Source organism: Vulpes vulpes, chromosome 4, assembly GCF_048418805.1.
Source record: "Vulpes vulpes isolate BD-2025 chromosome 4, VulVul3, whole genome shotgun sequence".
NCBI classification, from domain to species: domain Eukaryota; kingdom Metazoa; phylum Chordata; class Mammalia; order Carnivora; family Canidae; genus Vulpes; species Vulpes vulpes.
In genome coordinates this window covers 40487401-40494907 of record NC_132783.1, presented here as the reverse complement: position 1 = coordinate 40494907, position 7507 = coordinate 40487401, and the positions used below count along the sequence as shown (strand labels likewise).

The 7507-nt window shown below is 32.7% G+C and overlaps 1 non-coding gene across 1 annotated transcript; it reads right to left on the bottom strand.

Moving 5' to 3' along the window:
- Window positions 1-7138: 7138 nt before the first annotated feature.
- Window positions 7139-7245, bottom strand: LOC112934243 (U6 spliceosomal RNA). Its single transcript, XR_003237860.1, has one exon. It is a non-coding gene; the product is annotated as a U6 spliceosomal RNA (small nuclear RNA).
- Window positions 7246-7507: the final 262 nt, after the last annotated feature.

Genomic DNA, 7507 nt, shown 5'->3' with positions numbered 1-7507 from the left:
AAATAAAATATAGAACTATAAATGCTATATATGTTTATTTATTTATTATTTCCTTAGTGATTGAGTAGACTTCATAGAGTAGTACAAAATCCAATCTCACACAACTTCCAATGTACTTGTAGGGTTTAAGTCAATTTAGTAAGCCTGATAAAAATATACACACCAGATCTCGATCTATAAAAAGTATGCATGAAATAAATTTTTGTTCTCTTTGTTACTTACTGATTTATATTTGGGAATTACAAAGGATAAAATTACTAAGTGTCAAATATAACTGTCAATGTAGAAAGACTATTTGACATCGTTTATTAATATTAATGTGAATTATTGATACTATTAATGATTCAGGTGGATGTAGCCTTAAGAGTTCTCTTAACTCTCTTACATGAATGCAGACTTAAAACATTCAGTAAACAATCTCTTACTGTATGGAATATTAATCAGGAGTTACGTTTCCTGCTTATTAATATTTCATATAGAAAATCACTAGGAATTCCCAAATAATAGCTCATTAACTATATTTATGTCTGTACATCTTGTCTGACCACTATATGATGTGCTATATGATACACATTATAGAAAAAAATATCCACGCCATTTATTTGACCACTAGCATTTTGATGATTTAAAAAATATATATGCCTTTTAAAAACACCATTATTAAGGTATAATTGACCTACAAAAGCTAAGTTTGATAAGTTTGGACATATGCAGACACCTGTGAAATCATGGTCACAATCAAGGTAATAGACATGTACATCTCTTCCAATAGTTTTCTTGGGTCTTTCTTTTGGTTGTTTTTGTTTTTCTGGTATGAGCAACTTAACCTCAGAATTAACCTCTTAGCAAATTTTCAAGTGCATAAATCAATTATGTTAACTAGAGATATAGGATATGCAGCAACTACCCAGAACTTTTTCATCTTGCATAAATGAAACTTTGTATCCACCAAATAAAGACACTTCATTCTCCCCTCCAACTCACCCCAGCCTCTGGCAATGACCATTCTATTATCTGCTTCTATGAGTTTGATTATTTTAAATTCTTCATATAAGTAGAATCATGCAGTTTGCATCCTTCTGAGACTGGATTATTTCTGTCAGCACAATGTTCTCCAGATTCATCCATATTGTAGCAAATGGCAGGATTTTCTTCTTTTTAAAGACTGAACAATATTCTATGGCATATACATACCATGTTTTCTTTACCCATTCACCGGTGATTAAGTTTTAACTTCCAAAAGTGAAATGAGAACCTGCATATGTAGGGGAAATCACAACTGAGGCATGATGGAAAATAGAATGCAATTAAATGCTAATTTGTTTATTAAAGGTGATATGGATATGTCCAGATGATTGATCATCATATTCTTTGTCTTGTAGAATGCCATCAACTGTTTTTTATTGTCTGTTTTGTTCTCATTAATGGAATTCCAAGCAAGAAGTATATCATGGCCTATAAGGCATTCTGATTGACAGATATTAGTAAAAGTACATTTGTGGTGCAAGAATAATGTATGAGTAGAGAGGAAAAACAGGACAACTTTATTCTATCTACCTTTTTTAGGCAAAATCCAAAATATCATGCATTTTTTAGGATATATATATATATATATATATATAACATAATAATAATTTCAACTTTAAAGTATCTATACATCCTAATTATATTTCCCTTTTTATTAGAGCTCTGTGAATCTTAGTATCTTAATGAGATATCTAGGTACCTGTGTAGTCTCAGGCTTCAAAAGAGATTACTTAGCCTGATTTCTACATGGCAGTTTCTCACTAACTAAAATTGCTAATCATGCTTTTCTCGGGTTTTGCTGCTATATGTGTAACTTCAGATTGCTTCATAACACAAGGATTACAAAGGAAAAGTGAACAGAATCTTTGAGTTGTTTTCCTCCATATCCAGACATTTGGCCACCTATTCGGCTGTTTCTTTTCTCTCCTCTTCTCATATGGGCCAATGTTTGGAAGAAGTCCAATAATTCTGTGAGCTGAAACATGTACAACAAGCCTTTTTAAGTACTAATCTTTAGACAATGTTCCCCAAATCAGGGAACAGCATTGAAAGAACTCTTCTTGCTACAGAAGAAAGTAGGAGAGAGTGGCTGGAGTGAAGAAGGAAGGAGAGAGAAAGAAATAACCCAGAAAACTACAAAGAATACAGAAAAAGAAGAAATTATCTTTTGACCTTCCGAAATCCTCTTCTTAATGTCTTTTCTCATATCTGGTATTAACCAAGGTCAGAATATCTTAAATACCTTTCATTATCAGCTCAGCATGGGCTGCTCCACCATGGTTTGAAGTGTTAGATGATTTCTGAACATAAACTGAACTGTCTTTACTCTGGAGTCTGGCTTCAATGAATTTTTCATTTAATTTTTCTTTAGAAGACCATCAAGACCTTTGCTGTTAGAATGTAAGTGAGGCTATATCAGAGGCTCATTGTCAATAGCTTTATTTCCCAATTCCATTTTGAAAACACATCCTCATAATGTATTCAAATATTTCAGATTCAATCAAATTACTTCTCTATAGCAGTGAGAAAAATTAATTCATTTTCATAGAAACCATGCAAATTTCCATGGGAAAATTTACATTTTTTAATTTTTTTAATTTTAATTTTAATTTTAATTTTTTTTTAGTAAGCATGGCCTACTCAGCATTTCATAACTTGCTTAATTTATTAAGTGTGAATGAATGGTGCACTGTAGGGGAGGTAAGTTTACAGATTAAAGAATTTCTTGTTCTATCCTAATAGAGGTATGGGAGGTATAGTTATTTGTTACCACTGCCCTTTCCAATTGATCTCCTCCTGCCTCTGACTCACCACACTTACTTTTATTAGAGGGCTACTTTTTAAATTACATCATCCCATTGATTTTAAGTAATAGGAAGCACTGGCAAGATATTGAAGAGGGGAAGGAAGAAGAGGTTTGGGAATTTCTTACTTGTTCCTTTCTGACTTTGGAACCTCAATTCTGATAGCACCCACATTTTTTTTTCTCCCAAACTCAAGCTCTCATTGCATTACAGGAGCTCACTTTATCTCCTAGCCCCTTCAGAACTAGAGGTGGTGTTTCTTCATTGTTGCCATCTCTGCTTCTTCCAATACCTCCTGTTGGCTTCCTAAATCCTGCCCAAACCTCGGTGAATTGTCCTTCATGACTGTCGCTTCATTTGAACCATTGGATTTGAATTTGTTTTCTGTTGGGGCCTTGACTGATGATAAAAACAACAATATTAATACTAATAATTTAAGAGTTCAGAATACTTACCACATGTTGGGTATTATGCTAAGTGTTTCATATGTGCTATTTGATTGAATCTAAAAAATTCTTGTGGGATGTGTATTACCTCTATAGGGATTAAATTGTGGTTTAGAAAGGCATCATTGTGCAAGATCTCCGCAGCTAGTTAGGGAGCATCAAGACTCTAAATTGAGTCTGTTTGACTCTGGAGTCCTTGCTCTTAATAATCATTCTGGAATACTGCCTGTTATGTGAGACTTGTGAGATTGTGCCTGTAGCATAAGAGCAACAAATATAATCTTTAAATGCTGATCTGTAACTAGTAAATAAGAACAGTAGAAGGAGTATTTAGTTTAATTCCACAAATACTTATTTTATATTTTTTAAGATTTTATTTATTTATTTGAGAGAGAAAGAAAGAGCTAGCATGAGTATGAGGGAAAGGTAGGGAAAGGAAGAAGCAGGCTCCCTGCTGAGCAGGGAACTCTACTGAGGGCTCTATTCCAGGACCCTAGGATCATGGCCTGAGTCAAAGGCAGATACTTAACCGACTGAGTCACCCAGGCTCCCCCCACCCACGAAATATTTAGTAAGTCATTAATGCTCAGCATTATTCTAGGATTTAAGAAAGTAGGGAAAGAATTGTTCCATTTCCAGATAGATTTATGATTTGACAGGAGCATCAGAAATCAAAAATACATAAATTAAGTTATATTTTACACATGAAAATAAATATTTCTAGGCTTTGAAGGAAGAATTTTGGAGTAGAATGGAATGAAGCTCTGGTGACTCATTGGGATTCCTCACTGATTTAGCTGAAACATGTACACTGATCATAGAATTGCAGTGCTTCAGGTCTGCTGGATTTATCCCGTGTGTTCATAGTGTTTTAGATTCTCTTGTTGAAAGAAACAGTCAGGTGATTACCCTTGTCAACAAAACATGTGTTTTTTTCTTTGGGGGTTAGAATGTTAGAATTTGTAGATTATAGAATTTAACCATCCAACCTCCTAATGTTGATTAATATAGAGATAATAATGGAATAACAGATAACAGTGTATTTTTTCCCTCTGAATCCATTTTTCTCTTTACAGGTGTTAAAATACTAAGAATTTAGTATTATAATTACTGCATTTTCTTTGATATAAAACTGACAGATTATAAGATGCACCAATATTTTTTAATAATAAATTTAAGAAGGAAAATTCATTGTCATTAGATCTATAACATGGTTCTTTTTATTACTTAGAGTTGTATTTTGTATTTATTGAAAGAATTCTTTTAGGATTAAATTTTTTACACAAGGAACAGTCATGGAAATACATAAAAGGAGAATGTAAACACAATTATTTGGTTAAGGTATTTCTAATTTCTTCCAATTAAGAGATTAACTTTTTAGAATCACTTTTTGAGCTGTCACTGTTTGTAATGTGTCACACAAATTTTGGAATTGGAATTTACTTTTCTTATCTCTAAAATAGTAGTAATAATAACTCTTCTCTCTTGAGGTTGCTGCAAATGTGGAGTGAAATGAGGGTTAGCATAGTGCCTAGTACATAAGAAACACTCAATGAAATTTGTTAATAATTGTGCTATTGCTATTTTTATTATATTCCTTTTGAGGTGGTATCTGATAAGTGGCCTAAAATTGGCATAAACAAAAATTTATTAATAGGCAGAAAGTCATTTTGCCTCACTATTCCCCACTTGATTGCTCTGGATTGTAAACTATTTTTTTTTGATGAGGCCAGGCCAGCTGTTGGGCTGGTTAAATCAGTAACTTTCCTCAGAATGAAATCATTCCTTCATAAAAAAAAAAAAGAGAGATAATAATCCTGTAACCCACGACTCCTTAGCAGAACAGAGAAAGATAAATAAATGTGAACACACTGTGTAAGCTTTGAAATGATATACAATGGTCATGTATTATGAATATCAATTTCATAAATACTGGTCAACTGATTATCTTAAGTCTATTTTGGAAAAAAAAAGAAACACAGAGTGTTGTATTCATTTTCCAGAAAGACCATGCTTTTTTTTTTTTTTCCCCCCCTTTGGAACCTTAAAATAAAGACTCATAAATGAAAATAGCACAATTTTAATTTTTTCTCAGAACCCTCTGCTTAAGTGCCAAACCTTGATATGTAAAAAGTAATTTTTCTTATGCAACCTCTGTAATCATGGGATGGGACCAGTGGCAAAAAGCACCATCTAAATTGAGATGAAAATCAGCAGATTCTAAGCAACAGCAGACAATATTGAGTGATGCCTTTGCATTGTGGCTCCCAGTGCAGAGGATCTAAGGACAGCAGCTATGCTTCCCCTTGCTGGTAATCCCATGTAGGGCTGAAGACTATATTTAACCCCTGAGCACTCTGACCAATGAGGATGAGAGTGCATTCATTGTTCAGTACCTCTTACATGTTCAGAGTTCAGGTGAATGCAGGAGGTCGCCATGTACAAGCTCTGCAAAGATTTTTCTCATGTTTAATCTATTGAAAATTATTCTTTAGCAAAATTGATTCTACCCCTCCAATTCTCTTTTCAATAATTTATGATGCTTCTACTTTTTTTCCTAGAGAAAAAGTTCTATTGTTTTCTCCTCCTTTGATTGCTTTAAAATAAGAAATGGTGAGATGTGACTTAAAATCCAGTGCAATTTTGAAGTAGCCAACTCTTCCCTCCCTGTTCCATTCACCCCTATTTCTCCCATTTCTATTATCTTTAGGCAAACATTTAAATGAATACATAAATAAAAATCCTCTACCCAGCTAACACAGTTACTTCAGAAATAACTTCACCGAGAGAACTTTCATTTTAAAGTGAATACATTAATAGACAAGTAATGTATAATATTTATTTTGGCCCCATTCCTGATTTTCTAAATTTAGGATACACTAATTTCTTTTAGGCCTCAGGCCACAAAAACTGGTATTTTCTGTCATGAATAGTGTATTCTCTTGGCTTGGAATGGGCATCTAAAAATACCCGTTCCTTCTAATGGATGCTTATCTACAGAAATAACTAAGGGTTTTAAAGAGTTACTGGCAGAAATGAAGTAAATGCACATGCAAACTTCATATAGTACCATCTCAACATTTCCCTGAATCTGAAACAAAATTTCAAGGAAATCTCAGGTGATTTCAGAGATGCTGTAGGAGATTTTTTGGGGGCTCTTTATTCTCTATATATCAATATAAATTTCTCTCCATTGAACTTTTCTGCTTTTGAAGTGTGTAACATCAGTGTATTTCCACTGAGTATAAAAAGAACTTTAAAAATTTCAGTGTGCCTTGCTTTGGAGTTTACATTCTAATATGAATTCACAAGAAGAAATATAATACTGATTTATATTAACTTAGAACTATTGACTTAAAAATGCTATTAAACTTTTAATATCAGCACTTACTGCACATAAGTGCTGTTTATAAATCATTTACATGTTAATAAACGTTATTAGGATTGGTAAAGTAGAGATAAAGAAATTTCAAACTAAAAGTTTAGGAGTAATTTGGATTTAAAAATCAATCAGATATGTCTACAAAACTTCATACAGAAAATAAGTCAATGTTGATATTGGGAATTAGGTCACAAAAATTATTTGCTGCCATAATTAGTTATTTTACCTCTTATAAAAATATATCACAACTGACCTATACAAATAAAGAACTCACTCCTACGACTTCTTGGATAAAATGTATTTATGCAATATGAACAGATTACTAAAATAAAATTAGCATACTTTTTCTGTTGTTATGCCTTTCATAATTTTTATTGTGATACCTCCCTTACTTTGCTTTTTCTTTCTTTCTTTTTTTTTTTTTTACTTTGCTTTTTCTGCACTGATCTTTTTTGTTCTGTACAATATTCCTTTTTTAAAAAAATACAGAATGCTTCACGAATTTGTGTATCATCCTTGCATAGGGGCTGTGCTAATCTTCTCTGTATTGTTCCAATTTTAATGTATGTGCTGCCGAAGCAAGTACCAATATTCCACATTTTTTGTTTATATGATAACTAAGTCTGTAGCTCCTTGAAACTGGTAATTATATCTAGAGATGTTATTAGATTTAGGATCAGTGTAGGGGAGCAAAACATCTCTAGATATAGTTATGTGGACTTCCAAGTAGGTAAGTTCATGAGGCACATACCCAAAGTTATCAAACTTTGAAATTCAGTTTTATCCTTTTGTCTGTGGTGAATTGCCCCAAAAGCATTTCATCCTACTAATTTTAGAATTACAAATTG